The sequence below is a fragment of the Carassius carassius genome, chromosome 2 (assembly GCF_963082965.1).
Source record: "Carassius carassius chromosome 2, fCarCar2.1, whole genome shotgun sequence".
In the NCBI taxonomy this organism is placed as follows: Eukaryota; Metazoa; Chordata; class Actinopteri; order Cypriniformes; family Cyprinidae; genus Carassius; species Carassius carassius.
The window spans coordinates 49,600,678-49,616,665 of record NC_081756.1 but is presented as its reverse complement, the minus strand read 5'-3'; the positions used below and the strand labels follow the sequence as shown (position 1 = coordinate 49,616,665).

At 40.1% G+C, this 15,988-nt stretch overlaps 1 long non-coding RNA gene across 1 annotated transcript; it reads left to right on the top strand.

Annotated features, from left to right (window-relative positions):
- The first annotated feature begins 1,720 nt into the window (after nucleotides 1-1,720).
- Nucleotides 1,721-15,013, top strand: LOC132098404 (uncharacterized). The gene is made up of 3 exons (XR_009422910.1): nucleotides 1,721-1,839; nucleotides 2,492-2,526; nucleotides 14,890-15,013. It is a non-coding gene; the product is annotated as an uncharacterized LOC132098404 (long non-coding RNA).
- Nucleotides 15,014-15,988: the final 975 nt, after the last annotated feature.

The window sequence follows — 15,988 nt, the reverse complement described above, 5'->3', positions numbered from 1 at the left end:
CAGATTTGGATGTCGCTCAAAAGGCTCGTTCGCGGTTGTGGCTTCAGTCGAATTCAATGAGGTGCGGTGGTTAATGGGATGAGTAGTTCCTGCGCTCGAAATTAAAATATGTACACAGTCTTGTACCTTTGACTTTTTTTGGATTTTCTCTTAATTTTTTCACTCGAAATGATATGTTATATGCTTATGAGTTCAGCCGTAGCTGGTTATCCTCACACATGCTCTAAAACTCTTTAGATACGGATTTTTTCCGAAAGTCAATGGGAGAAATGAATGGGAAATTTACTTCCGGCACCAGAGCTCTCTCGGCCTGTGGGCGGGACTGTGATGCTCTATATGACTCAGCAAAACAATCGCGGCAAATCGCGGTCGCAAATAACCGATCAAACGGGACACCGCGAGCAGTATAAACATCAGAAATAGCAACCCAGTCGGCACATGACCGACCTTCAACGTTGAAATATGGTTGAAATAAGGTCAGTTGTGGTTTTCAACGTTGAATCAACGTTGTTTCAACGTTTAAAGATGAACGGTTGAAAAACTTCCTGCACATGACCAACTTTCAACATTGAAATATGGTTGAAATAAGGTCAGTTGTTTTAATGAAACAACGTTAAAAATGTTTAATGCTAAATGGTTGAAAAAGGTTAACAAGCTTTTAAATTATTTATATTAAATTAAGGTTATTATTATTTTAATAGCATTTTTAAATTCATGATACCTATTCTAAAATCTAAAGGTATATGTTAAATATTATCATCATTAACAACAATAAAACTAAATACATTTCGCTGCTTTATTACACTGAAACAACTCCCATTGGTATTTTTATTTTATTACTTCGAACATGATTGGTTAATCTGGCTGTCATTCAGGAAACTGGACAATGAATAGGTTCGCGCCTTTCTACATTTAAAAATATGACCGTTATTGTCGTCCTTCTGTAGGTGTTTCTCAATGTCAAGGATCCTTCCTTGGCAGGACGTGTCCTTCCAAGTCACTTCCTTCGGAGGCTAGGTGAGTCTGCTCTGTAGCATTCAGAGAACACGTAAATGGAACAGACTACCAAGTGCACGTCATTGCGTCATTACGTCAGTGAAAAGGTCCGTTTGAATAACGCTGTGAATGGTATCATTAAATTACTAATGGACAACTTAACTAGTTATTTATGAAAGAAATGCCGATGACGCAACCAATTGTTAAATGACAGGTCCGGTTCAGTTAACCATTTGTATTTGTATAATTTACAATATCAATATGGTAGTAATTTGTACTGGCATTTAAACGTTAAACTTTACTTATATTTACTACAGTTATAACAAATGTTTAGTAACGTAAATAAAAGCCGTTAACGCTCCGACTCCGCTAACGTTCGACATTTTTGAATTTTTGAACAAGATAGCAAAGCTGCGCGCATATGATTGTGGGTGATTTGAGAGCGCAAAGAGCGCGAAGGATACACATATGCATCCTTTCCTGTGTATGGGATATTTTTCGAACAAAGGACTCAGTCCTTGGTAGAAATTCAGAGGATCCTCGACATTGGAACAGTCCTTCAACGGATGTCGATGACGTAGCATCCTCAAAATACTGGCTTCCGAGGATCCTTCCTTGACATTGAGAAACGCCTTGTGAGTGAGGCGCTAACTGTGAGCTGTTGCTCGTTATAACAGACTGCTCGGTCGGTCCCAAATACTATCGCTATCTTTAGCGATTAAGAGTTTACAAATGGGTAGCTTAAAGGACGTGTAACCTGCAGATAAATAAATACCCGTGTGTGTATTTTTGCGTTGCTTTATCACAGATGATCAAGTTAGATGCTCACCTACTGTGTTGCTGGTAAGTTATACGTGTTAATATCTGTCTTTTAGAAATTTTTCCACATTTTCCTGATATGAATCCAATGCATTAGATGTGTTATATATGTGTTTTTTTTAATTCTTATAATAGTTTCAAAGTGTTTTCTGAAACATATAAGTGCAAATGTCGGTACAATTTTAATGAATTAATGAAAATGAATAGGATTGTTTAATGCCATGGTTCTCAAAGTGTCAGGCCCCCTCTAGTTGTTACGCAGGTGAATCAATAAATTAAACTAATTAATGTTAATACATTTTAATTTAATCTTTGAGTAAGGTTTTAGTTTTTTTTTGCACATTTAAGTATGTTACAGTTAATGTACAGTACAGTTTTGTAACTTTTGTTACATAATTACATTTAAAATTACATTTTTTTTTTAAAAATTAAAAAAAAAAAAAAAATTACATTACAATTTTTTAACTGTATAGCTGTAGCTGAATAGTTAGGCCTACTACGCTGCTGAAATTTAATGTTGGTCATTATGTTGGAACTTAATATTTAATAACAAATATTTTCCGAAGAGATACTTGGTTTTAAAAAGATGAGAACCAATGGTTTAAAGAAATGGTATAATATAAAATCCTGCTTTTTAAGAACTTTTCAGTAAACCATTTCTTCGTTCCCCTTGTAGAGTCACCAAGGATCCAGCTTGTTCTTGAAACATTGGTAAGAAATTGTTCATCTGTTACATTGCACTGTCACTTCTGGTAGAGATTCATTGATCTTATGTGATAGGTTTTGATTGTGCTTAGTTTAATAAAAATGTACTGAATTTGATTTTACTTATTTTACTACACTGTATTGCTAGTGTTCTGATTAAAACAGTGTAACTGGGGGCTCTGAAAACACTGCTTGTGAATAATTTGGTAATATTGTACATTTTCATCTGAATACATTAAATAAGTGTTTAATGAATAGTGTTGTACTCTTTGTTTCCGACCTCACTGTTGCTGAACTGTAAAGTGAAAATATTGTGTGATTTATTTTGTATTCAGTTTTCAGTTAAATATATTTCACAATATCAAAGTTATTGTGAAACATTGTGAACATACCTAAACTCACTGGTTAAATCTTATCATTCACTCTCACGGACCTTTTCCTGGACTGTGCCGAGCTGGTGGAATGACCTCCCAATCTCAATTCGTACAGCTTCGAGTCTTTACTCATTTTCAAGAAACATCTGAAGACCCATCTTTTTCGCCAGCACTTAACCAGCTAATACTAGCACTTTTTTTCTTGTTTTCTTGTCTTTCACATAAAAAAATAAAATAAAAAAAACCTGGCTATGTGTTCTGTACTAGACTAACTGAGACTTGTCATGGCACTTGTATACTGTTGTTGTTCTCTTGTTGACCTGACTGCTTCTATTGTTCTCATTTGTAAGTCGCTTTGGATAAAATCGACTGTTAAATGATTAAAGGGACACTTCACCCATTTGCATTTAGCTTTGTATTGTTAGAAACCCAGTCATATATTATAATGATCATGGATTTTTCCTTTATTTTTCCCTGAGATGGGAGAAATAAGGATTTAAGTGTTTTACTTCCTGCTTATTATGATGTAAAAATCGTCATTTTGCGTCATAATAAGCAGGAAGTCAAAATTCATTGAAAAGTGTAAAGACTACAGACACTAGCTTATTATTATTCCAGGGGGTGGAACCCACTCACCCTACAGGCCTATTACAGATCAGTGGGTGGGACTAAACTTACAGAAACGAAAATGAAAATCCGCCATCTTGTTTGGAAGCTATGTAGCTAAGCTAACAAGCGCTTATGGAGTCAGATTTACGAGAATGGCTGGAGGAACAACTCATGATATAGAAGAAGAGGATTTTCAAAGTCTGTTGCTCGAAACAGATGTTCGTGGCTATCTATACGAGCCACAATATAGCGCAGAGCAGCTGAGGCTGATGGAGGAACAGGAGGCGGCGGCTGCAGCCGAGGCTGGAGACCTGCTTGTCGCGTCCGAGGAGCCCGGGCGTGCTCGAGCTGGTGCGGACTGGTGGTGCCTGTGCTCTCATTGTGCGCCTACGGACACAGAGCTAGAGTCCGTCTGCTGCCAAGAATTTCAAAGATGCCAATTTCTCCTCTAAGAAATGTCTGAGGCAGACAAGGACACGGATGTTTGCGTTGTGAACCATCCTAGTTTCGCCCCGCATATGGACAGAGGCGTCCTGGAGACATATTTCAGAATTCCGAAGGTAAACTGGAAACGTCAGCCGAAGCCTGCACGAATGGACGTCTAACTGTAAAGTAAGTGTTTCAATTTGATTTATTATTCATTTCGTGAAATGTACACAATTTCTTCAAGCATTATTATCATGAAATGATTCCCGGTTAATAAGTTACGTAACGTCCACTGTAAACTATTTGCGCAGTACCTTTTTTAATGCACAAAAAGCTTACTGTGGCATTGTTTACTACTGTGGCACGTAAATACCATACATCGCTAACTGTGTCCTCAATGTCTTGTAGACAATATCGCCTAACAGCAAACAAAGCAGCAGCAGTTCGCGTCTGAAATTGCAAATTAAACTGAAATTTACGTTAAACTTTAATGAAATAACATATTACGTCAAACAATATTAATTTACATCAATACCAACAAATTTACAAAGAACATTGTTGCAGGTTCACGTTGAAAGGAACATCTTTCTAACATTACATTGCTAGCAGCAGGATTAGTGGGAGTGGCTTGTGGAGCTGTGCAAATGTGTTGCATTGTGGGAGTTGTGGTTTTCCATACAAATGAGCCCTAAAGTTACTTTCTGTAATAACTCGGTCAAAATTCGAAAATTTTAATAGATTTCGACCACATATATAACCCACTTTCAATGAAGATCAATGTTCCCACGGGTGAAATGCTCCTTTAAATGTAAATGTTTATACAAGACGGTACAGAAAGTGCACAAGTGGGAGAGAGTGGAGGGGACGGCGTCAGAAAGGATCACTTTCAAGGATCACCCGAAGCACAACCACAATGTATGCACGAGTCTGCTGGTTCTAACATTTTAGGGTCCCCTTCGGTAGAAAACTCATTCTGCATGCCCCACGGTAAAGAAGACACAGTCCGGGGGGTTCCCGTTAGAAATCAACTGGTTGAAGGTTCCCTTCTCGAACTGTGCAACACATTTTCACTGCACAAATGTACACATCTCTTGTAATGAGACACATTACTAAAACATGTTTTTGACAGAAACTGTAGTTTTCCACCAAAATAAAAGATCCACTGGTTTCAGTCCTAAAGGTACAAGGGTTAGGGTTAGGGTTGCACTTGCATTTATATGCAAAAACATTTTACAAAAACCCTTAAATATTATTGTATTTGGATTGTTCTACTACATGTTTTTAACAATACATCCATGCATACTCTGCATAATAAAGTTTGGGATTATTTTCATCTGTTTTATACAGTATGTTTCCAAAATAAAACTGCTGTTCTACAATTTTGAGCATGCGGTAGTTTTTTGAAGTTGATTGTAAAGCCATTGCTGCCAGTCATTAGATTTTTAGCCTTGCATGTACCGTGTTGATCTATCTAAATGCCATCTAGGATCTAATTGAACATAAAATTGTGTCTTTATACACGGTGCAAGGTACGACAGTGAAACAACGTCGTGTTATCAACGTTGATTAACTTTTCAAAATCAACACCTCATTCAGCTTTCATCCAAGGTCTGCAGAACGACCCTAATTCACGCGTAATGAAGGTAAGACGGTGAAACAGCGTAGCGATTTCAACGGTGAATCAACGGCGTGATTTCAACGTTGATTCAACGTCGGGATTTCAACAGTGAACCCACGTCGAGATTTCAATGGTGAATCAACGTCGTGACTTCAACGTTGATTCAATTTGCAAAATCGAAAGGTAATTCAACGTTGATTCAACCATGGTACCTGACGTTGTTTCATAGTTGAATCAACTATGACCAAACGAAGCCTCGAAGTGTTTCACTAATTGTTTCATCAGGTGTGGTCCGCCGAATCAGCGTTTGATTGGAACGGTCGGGAACAGACCACACAATCGCACATCTGTATAAAAGTGAAATAAACGCATTTTGACCTCGTGGGTTTTTGTGAGAGGAGTTTGACTTTGAGATAGCGGATTTTTGGTGATATAGTGACATAGTGCGATTTGATTAGTTATAGGCAATTTAGACTTACATTTAAATTTACACAACACATTGACTGAGAGGCTAGAGACAGACAGAGTATACATATAGTGACACATTAATAGATACATAGATATAAATATATATAGACAGCTAGATTAATAGTGAAGTGAAGTGAAGTGACATTCAGCCAAGTATGGTGACCCATACTCAGAATTTGTGCTCTGCATTTAACCCATCCGAAATGCACACACACAGAGCAGTGAACACACACACACACACTGTGAGCACACACCCGGAGCAGTGGGCAGCCATTTATGCTGCGGCGCCCAGGGAGCAGTTGGGGGTTCGATGCCTTGCTCAAGGGCACCTAAGTCGTGGTGTTGAAGGTGGAGAGAGAACTGTACATGCACTCCCCCCACCCACAATTCCTGCCGGCCCAGGACTCGAACTCACAACCTTTCGATTGGGAGTCCGACTCTCTAACCATTAGGCCACGACTTCCCTAGATAGATAGATAGATAGATACATATATAGATAGATTACAGATACATATATAAATACATATATAGATAGATTATAGATACATATATAAATACATATATTATAGATAGATAGATACATATATAGATACATAGATTATAGATACATATCTAGATACATAGATCGATTCATATATAGATAGATAGATTTGGATAGATAGATAAAATGGAAGCTCCCCAGAAGAGATGCCGTACATCTGTGGTGTGGGAGCATTTCCATTTAGAAACCCCAAATAAAGTGAGATGTGTGTATTGTGATCGGCAGCTAGCCTACTGCAACAATACATCATCCATGATGCGCCACTTGAGGAGCACTCATCCTGCCATTTTGCAGGGTGCAGAGGATGGCATTCCCCCTGTACCTAGGCCTGCTACTGACACTGCTGGGCCATCTAAGCAAGGTATGCATTGTTTGGGATATAATTATAATTGAAATATAATTACAACCTTTTGGGACACTGTTTATAAAGTTTATAAGTTATATAAAGCACTGATTATAAACACTGGAAGGTTTCCAAATAATGAACCAGTAGGATATACTTTTAATAGATGTGCACTAATTGAAGCTGTATTTTTCCAATGTATTTGTCTGAAAGTATGTTTTGTCTTCTCTTTTAAAAGTCAGACAGAGGGAATTGGATGAGGCTCTTATAAACATGGTGGTGAAGGATCTGCAGCCCTTCACCATCGTGGACGATGAGGGATTCAGGGCATTTGTGAACAAGCTTGATCCAAGCTATGTCCTCCCATCCCGGAAGGTGCTTAAAATAATGGTCAGCGAAAAGTACAACAAAGCCAAGGAGAAGACAATGGAGGACCTACAAAAGGCCGAATTTGTTAGCCTTACAGCTGACATGTGGTCCTCCATTAATATGGATGGATATCTTGGTGTGACTTGCCATTACATAACACCAGAGGCAAAAATGGCAACTGTTGTACTGGGTGTAAGGAGGTTTTACCAAACCCACACAGCCCAGCATCTCATGGAGGCTAAAGCCTTGCTAATGGCTGAGTGGGGAATAACCTCCAAAGTTCAGTGCATGGTGACTGACAATGCATCTAACATGATCCTAAGTGCCCAGCTACTCCACCTTCGCCATGTCCCATGTTTTGCTCATACTTTAAATTTGATTGTGAAAAAGGCACTAGATCAAACCCCAGTCATCAATGAAATACGCCAGAAGGCCAGAAAGATAGTGGGGTTGTTCAGATCCAGCTGCAAAGCAAAGGACAAGCTTGTGGAGATGCAGAGCTTGATGGGAAGACCAACTCTGAAACTGATACAGGAGGTTGACACGAGATGGAACAGCACATTTGACATGCTACAGCGCTTGTATGACCAACATGAACCAGTGGCTGTTGCACTTTCCAACTTAAACAATGATACTGCTCCCCTGACAAGTATTGATTATGACATTATTGAACAATCATTGTCAATACTGCAACCATTCAAACTCGCAACAACAGAGTTGTCAGAGGAAAAGAGAGTGTCTGCTTCAAAGCTTATACCACTGTACAGGATGTTGCAGCACAAGCTTGCACAGAGAAAAGGAAATGCAATGCAGGAATCAACTGTTCAATTAGGTAGGCCACAATGACCATACTACCCATGTGATTGGCCATAACTGTCATATCATTGTCATTATTATAAATATGTGTTTCTCCTGTTTTGGCTCATAGGCTCACATCTGCAAGAAGGTCTGCACTCCAGATGTGGAGGTTATGAGAGTTTAGAGCCTTGGCACTGGCTACACTGCTGGACCCAAGGTTCAAAAATGTGGCAATTGGAAATGCTGCCAAAGCCCAGGAAGCTGAAAAGCATATCACACTGGAGTGTGCTTCACTGATGCGTTCAAACACAAATCCTGGTGAGCAGTTTCAGTCTGTGTTATGTTATGTAATCTGAATCATGTAATATAATATATCCTTCATGTATGCCGTCAGTTTAGGATTTGTTACTAATTGCTGTTTTCATTTTTATTCAGACCCAGAAATGTCAACATCACACCCATCATCATCATCATCACCATCACCATCAACATCAACACCAGTAGAAACACAGGACAGTTTATGGGAACTTTTTGATACTCGCATCCATCAAACCAAGATGATACACAATGCTACAGCTGATGCCACAGTGGAAGTGAAAAAATACATCAACGATGCGTATTTGCCCAGAACTCATGATCCACTAACTTACTGGAAAGAGAGAGCAGTAATCTTTCCTCATTTGTATGTCCTTGCAAAAAAATATCTTTGTATGCCAGCAACAAGTGTCCCTTGTGAGAGGATTTTTTCAAAGGCTGGAGAAATTATCTGTAAAAAAAGAAGTAGGCTAAGTCCTTCCACAGCAGATAAATTAATATTTTTGAATAAAAATCTCTAAAAAAGTGAGACATTGTGGCTTGATTTCTTTTATTAATATTCATTTTTCATGACCAAAATAACATTATGCACAGTGAGGAGCCTATAGGTTACAAGCTTCACATATTAGAACATTATAATAATAAAAAAACAACACATTTTTTTAATGGCTCATCAAGGTTGTTTCAGATCAACACCTGCAAGTGACCACTAGGTGTCACCGTTGAGACGGGTGTTGGATTGATTCGAAGCCTCGAAACAATATGGCACATTTGGTTCAACTGTTTCATTGGTTCACGAGGCCTCGATTTTGCCATCACTAGTGGCAGCCCTTACCTCCTGGTTAGGGAAAGTAAAGGAGTGGAGAAAGAAAACAAATATATCCTTGGACGTAACAGCTGTATTTCTAATCTCTCTTGCCATCTCGTCTTTATTTTCTGCAGTCTCTGTTTTGAATGATTTTGTCAGGGTTTCACATGTGAACTCTTCACTCAAGTCTCTCAGTACTTCACTGGCTAGTGTTGATCTGCAAGTGGCTTCATGGTAAAGCAGATTTATGATTGCGACTTTCCTTAGGCCTTTTCTCTGTAGTCGGATCTGTTGCATTTGTTTTTCCTTTACCTGTCTATTTTCTCTTCAGAGTGTTTTCTGTTGAAAAACTTGCAGTTCAAAATGATCACGAGTGGAGCGTCTGTGTTGATGCACCTTTTATGGATCTCTACAATCAGGTGTTCCCTGAGATCATTGTCCAGCTTTGTTTTGGTGTCCAGTAACAGAAGCACAGTTTTCCGATCTTGTTTTGCATGTTGTTCATTACAGCAGAAAAAGGTCCAGCACTTGTTTCGACTGCTGTTTGGTGTCTAGATCTGAATCGATCATATTGGCACATCTGATATATTTCCTGTTCTTCCTCTGCTAAATCAAGCCACTGTAGTGAGGTTCCTTTTATAAAATGTCTCATGTTACGCATTTAACCATGGTTCCCTGAGAATTGGGAACGAGATGCTGCATCATCTAGATGGGAACGCCTTCAGTGTGACCGGTGTCTGAAGCACGAATGAAAAACGACTATGAATTCGACACTGACTGGCAGAAGCCTATGATGTCAGCAAATGAGCGACTCTGGGTATAAAAGGGCACCTGTAGAATAAAACATCCTCTTTTTTTTCTGAGGAGACACAGGCATGATACTTAAGCATGGCATAGGGACACAGCATCTCATTCCCTATTCTCAGAGAACCATGGTTACATTGGTAACCTGAGACTTTCTCCACGCTGAAACCTCTAGAGGGCAATGGTATACCAATGCCACCATGCTGAGGGATGAGTGCCCAGGTAACTGTGTAAGGAACAGCATCCCTGCTAGCGAAACTGCAAGGCTTTACGGCAGGCTCAAGCTCCAATCATCATAAACTGACCCGCCAGAGTCTGGAGCTCTAAGTGTGGAGGTCTCAGCATAATGACTTTCTAAACCAAGAGGAGACCTAGCTATACTCAACGCCAGAGGCAGGTAGTGAGGCTCAAATAGAAAGACCCTACAGTTCACTGTACTGCCTAAATGGAGGTCCTGGGAGCAGAGGCTTCAGCAGGATGACTCTCTAAAATGAGAGGAAGCTTAACAATGCTTAACCCTGGTAAGGGAGCTCTTAAGCGTGGAAGCCTCAGCATAATGACTCTCTAAAACAAGAGGAGGCATGAGAACACTCAGCACTAAAGACAGTCATCAAGGCTCATAAAAAGGAGCCTACATTATTTAGTACTGTCTAAGCGTAGCTCTGGAGAGCAGAGGCTTCAACAGAATGACTCTCCTAACAGAGAGGAAGCCAACAGGAGCCACCATGGAGCAAAGAAACTAACCCCTCAGAAGGGGAGAGAACTCAAGCGCCCGAAAGGAAGCACCCTGCTCACCATAACCCTCAATGCTGAGGGGAGTGATGCTTCAAAGTGTGTTAGCAGAGACACACTGATATTAAGAGATGTTTTAATGAATCTGACTTTGTTTTATAAACTGTGGATGTCCACAGATGCCATTTAGAGTGTGTAAAGGAAAATCCAGACACTAAAGCCATTTATGGTGTCACGGGAGTCTGTCCTTTTGGCAAACTTGACTACTTTGATGTTCCAACCTCACTACCTCTGGATTTGATGCACAACTTTCTAGAAGTTGTAGTTCCTTTAGTGTTGCACCTTGTTTTAGGTAAAGCTCACAGAGAGAAACTCATAACCATACAAGAGTTCAATGAAGAGCTGAGAAAACTTGTTATTGGACAGAATGATAAGAACAATAAGCCAGCTCCTCTTTCTGAAAAGCTTCTACGCAGCTGCAGTATAGTAGGATCTGCTTCACAGATATGGTGTTTATTTCGCCTGCTGTCCTTCTTGGTAGCACACAGGATTCCTGACGGCTGTAGCTACTGGCATCTCTACCTACTTTGTTGTGGAATTTCTGACATTGTAATGGCACCAGTTGTAAAAAAAAAAAAAAAAAAAAAAGATTGGCTTCCCACTCTTGATCTTTTAGTGTCTGAGTTTTTTCATTTGTTGATGTTCTTACTCCAAAATGTCATTATTTTATCCATTACTCTCGTTTGATGTTGTGTTATGGGCCGTTGCGTTCTTTGTGGTGTTTAAGATTTGAAGCAAAACATCAATATTTTAAACAGGTTGCCTGCAGGTGTAGAACTTTTGTTAACATTTCATCCACTTTAAGTAATCGACCTCAACACAGACAATGTTGGGAATTGTCTTCTGTTAATATGTTGAGGGAATATGAGAGAGTTACTGGATGTGTGTGAGCACACCATTTTGATCTTGGCTCTACAGTATTCAGTGGAAAGTGAATAAGAAGTACAGCCATGATGACAAATACCGTGTTAAAGATTTGTTTACACAGACTGGTTATTGTGTGTCAAGCTTTTAATTCCTGTTTCTTTTTGTCACTATTTTTATTCATACTGTGTGAAATGTGAGAATGAATGAACTGTCCTCTTGCCAGGTGAAGAGGTTGATTACCAGGCATTAGATAACTACAATATTGATGACAAGTTATTTATTAGCACTAGATATTCTTACTGAAGACAAACTGCTGTAAATATACTTGATGTTGCCTGTGTAATAATATTTTTTTATTATTTATTTAAGCATGCACACAGACACCAAAATAATCAAAATGGTTAGGTTAGACCGTATCCTGAGGATCAATTCATATAACCCAGATCGCACGTCTGATGGCAGATGAAGTATTCTGACAAGGACTTTCATACCTTTTCTGGACCTTGACACTGTTATTTACTTGGCAGTCTATGGGACAGTCACAGGCATCCCTGTGTTCATCCAAAATATCTTGAATTGTGTTCCGAAGATGAACAAAACTTTTACCAGTTTATTATTTTTTTTTTCATTTATTATTATATTTTTATTGTGTTTATTTGAATTAAAATTATTTATTAGCTAAATTTGTATTATCAAATGTGTTTTTCATGGGACATTGTTCTTCTGAAATTATGTCTGTGATTTTGTAAACAGATCATATGCATTGTCCACACAAAATGTATTAGTAGTAGTAGTGTTTAATGGAAAAAGTTAAAAAAAGACTTTTTTCATGGCTCAAACACATTACATCATGACTTCAGTCTGGTCAGCAGGTTGTGTTTTGACAGTTCACCATGTGCTCGCGTCTTCATGGTTCCCTCCCCATCGTTATCTTAATGACTAGTTCAGCTGCTGTCACACCTTTGATTTGGTAATTCCTTAATTCCCCCTTTTTTTAAGTTCCCCTTGTGTGTAGTCTTGTGTCTGACCGTTGTGGGGTTAATACACTTTGTGACCTACAACCATAGCTAGTTTTGTTGTGTCCTGCCATGGTTTCTTAGGCTCCAAGTGCAGTTTAGTGTTTTCAGTTTGTCTTCTCTTCTGCTTGCTCTCAGCCTCTTGTTTCCCCAGACTTCTGTTCCCTAGTTCCTGCTCTTATATTAGCAGAATACCTGGCACACTCTACAAGGAACTCTCTGCTCTGACGTTGTGTCAGTACTGAGGCTTGGACTCTCTGAGCTGTTCTCTCTCTGACATTGCATTGGCACTGATGCTGGGACTGTATGCACTGGTCTTCTTTATCTACCCTGTCTAGGGGGGCTGGAGGCTCGTGTTGACTGTTCCCCTCATCCTTTTCTAATCTCTGTCCCAGCCGAGTGGCGTTTGAGATTTAAATAAATTTGAGTTAAACCTGCAAATTGAATCTGTGTGTCTTTAGAACTGTATACCTAATAATCCCATCCAGACCTTACTATTAAAATTAATGACCTGTATGCTTTAAAATCATTATAAACCATAATGAATTCATCCATTTATTGTTCATTGTACTGACACACAAAGAGCATCTACTCCAAACTCTCCAGATCTTCAACTAGGGAATGCTCATGCATTTTAAGACTTTGGTAAAGCTTCTCTTTCAGTGCAGCTGTTGTCATGAAAGTCAGAAGCTCTCTCATTTGATCAAAGGTTGTTCTTGCTTCTAAGATAATTTTGTACTTTTCATCACCAATCAGATCTTTCATGTCATCTGCAATGGGCTTCACCAGAGAGACTCTGTTGATCAGCTCTTTCCTGTGCTTCACCACAAACTCCACAGACGTTCCTCCTTCTCCCCACTCTCAGAGATGGACGTTTCCAAACTTCTCCTGTCCAATCATCCTACTACTTGTCCACTTGATCCGATCCCCACTCACCTCCTTCAAGCGATCTCTTCTTCAGTCATACCTTCGCTTACTCACATTATCAACTCCTCTCTTCACTCTGGAACATTTCCCTCGGCATTCAAGCAGGCTCGGGTAAGCCCACTGCTCAAGAAACCATCTCTAAACCCAGCGCTTCTTGAAAACTACAGACCGGTATCCCTTCTTCCATTCATTACAAAGACACTTGAGCGAGCTGTGTTCAACCAGCTTTCTATGTTCCTTGTACAGAACAACCTCCTGGACAGCAACCAATCTGGCTTCAAAAGTGGCCACTCAACTGAGACTGCTCTGCTCTTGGTTACTGAAGCCCTGCTACTAGCAAGAGCAGCTTCAAAATCCTCAGTACTCATCTTACTGGACCTGTCTGCGGTTTTTGACACCGTTAAACACCAGATTCTCCTGTCCACCCTCAGAAAGATGGGCATCTCTGGAACCGCACTCCTGTGGGTTAAGTCCTACCTCTCTGACAGATCCTTCAGTGTGTCTTGGAGGGGTGATGTTTCTAAGTCACGACACCTTGCTACTGAGGTTCCTCAAGGCTCAGTACTTGGACCACTTCTCTTCTCCATCTACATGACGTCATTAGGATCTGTCATTCAGAAGCATGGTTTTTCGTATCACTGCTATGCTGATGACACCCAACTCTACTTCTCATTCCAGCCACATGACCCGATGGTAGCTGCTCGCATTTCAGCCTGTCTGAGTGACATTTCTAGCTGGATGAATGACCATCACCTTCAGCTTAACCTTACGAAGACAGAACTCCTGGTGATTCCAGCTAACCCATTGCTTCATCACTACTTCTCTATACAGCTGGGTTCATCAACCATTACTCCTTTGAGGACAGCCAGAAACCTAGGAGTTGTGATGGATCATCAGTTAAGCTTCATAGACCACATTGCTACAACGACCCAGTCCTGCAGGTTTGCCTTATACAACATTAGGAAGATTAGACCCTTCCTGTCAGAGCAAGCAACCCCACTTCTTGTCCAAGCTCTTGTTCTCTCCAGACTGGACTATTGTAATGCTCTCCTGGCGGGCATTCCTGCATGTACTGTCAAGCCTCTGCAATTGATTGAGAATGCAGCAGCGAGGGTTGTCTTCAATGAGACAAAAAAGCTCACATTACTCACATTACTCCTCTCCTCATCAGGTTACACTGGCTACCAGTAGCCGCTCACATCAAATTCAAGGTACTGATGCTTGCCTACAAGACGACCACTGGCCCGGTACCAACATACCTAAACTCACTGGCTAAATCTTATGTGCCCTCCAGAAGTTTGCGCTCTGCAAGTGAACAACGCCTTGTGGTGCCATCCCAAAGAAGGTTAAAATCACTCTCACGGACCTTTTCCTGGACTGTGGCCAGCTGGTGGAATGACCTCCCAATCTCAATTCGTACAGCTGAGTCTTCAATTTTCATTTTAATTTTCAATAAACGTCTTGTCTTTTCATTTATAAAAAAAAAAAACTTGGCTATGCGTTCTATACTAGACTAACTGAGACTCATGGCGTGGCGCTTGTATACTGTTGTTCTCTTGTTGACCTGACTGCTTCTATTGTTCTCATTTGTAAGTCACTTTGGATAAAAGCGTCTGCTAAATGATTAAATGTAAATGTAAATGTAATCTTATACTCAGAAACAAAACACTATCATAAAAATATATCTCTTCAACCTTGCAATCGGTTAAAGTGGAATATCCTTGATCACTTGACACTTTAAATTTAATTTGTCGGTGAATTAAACCCACTTGAGCTTTTGAAATCCATCTGCATATAGCACAGTGTAGTATAACAGTAACACTAGTTCCCTTTCGAGGGAACTTCGAACTGCGTCCTCTAGGGGTCGCTTTGGGGAACACCTCGTCGTGACCTGTGTCTGAAGCATACATTGAAAAAACACCAACTTGTTGGCCAGCGACAGCCTCCGACGTAACTACCGGCACGACTATAAATAAGCACCGGGAAAGCACGTCACTATCTTCTTCATCTTCACTGAACGTTTTGTTTGAAGCATGCATCTGAAAGAACCGGTAAGGGCGATCTTTCTCTGTTTATCATGGCTACAACTAGCAAGCGTTTAGACGATGTGTGCATCCGTGTCTGCGTTATTTGACACCCGATGACACACGCGATCTTTGCGTCATTTGTTTGGGTGAAGAGCACCCACGCGATGTCTTTGAGGAGGCAATCTGCGTGCATTGTGAGCGTTTTTTCAATGGAAAAAGCTCCGCTCTCGTTCGTCTCTCTTCTGAAAAAAGGGGGGGGGGGGAGGCAACCATCTGCTTCCCGCGGATCAGGAACTGTCCGCGTTGAGGCGTGGAAATGAATGAGCTTGTGAGAATACAGGTGGATCTGTCTGAATGGTTTAAAGA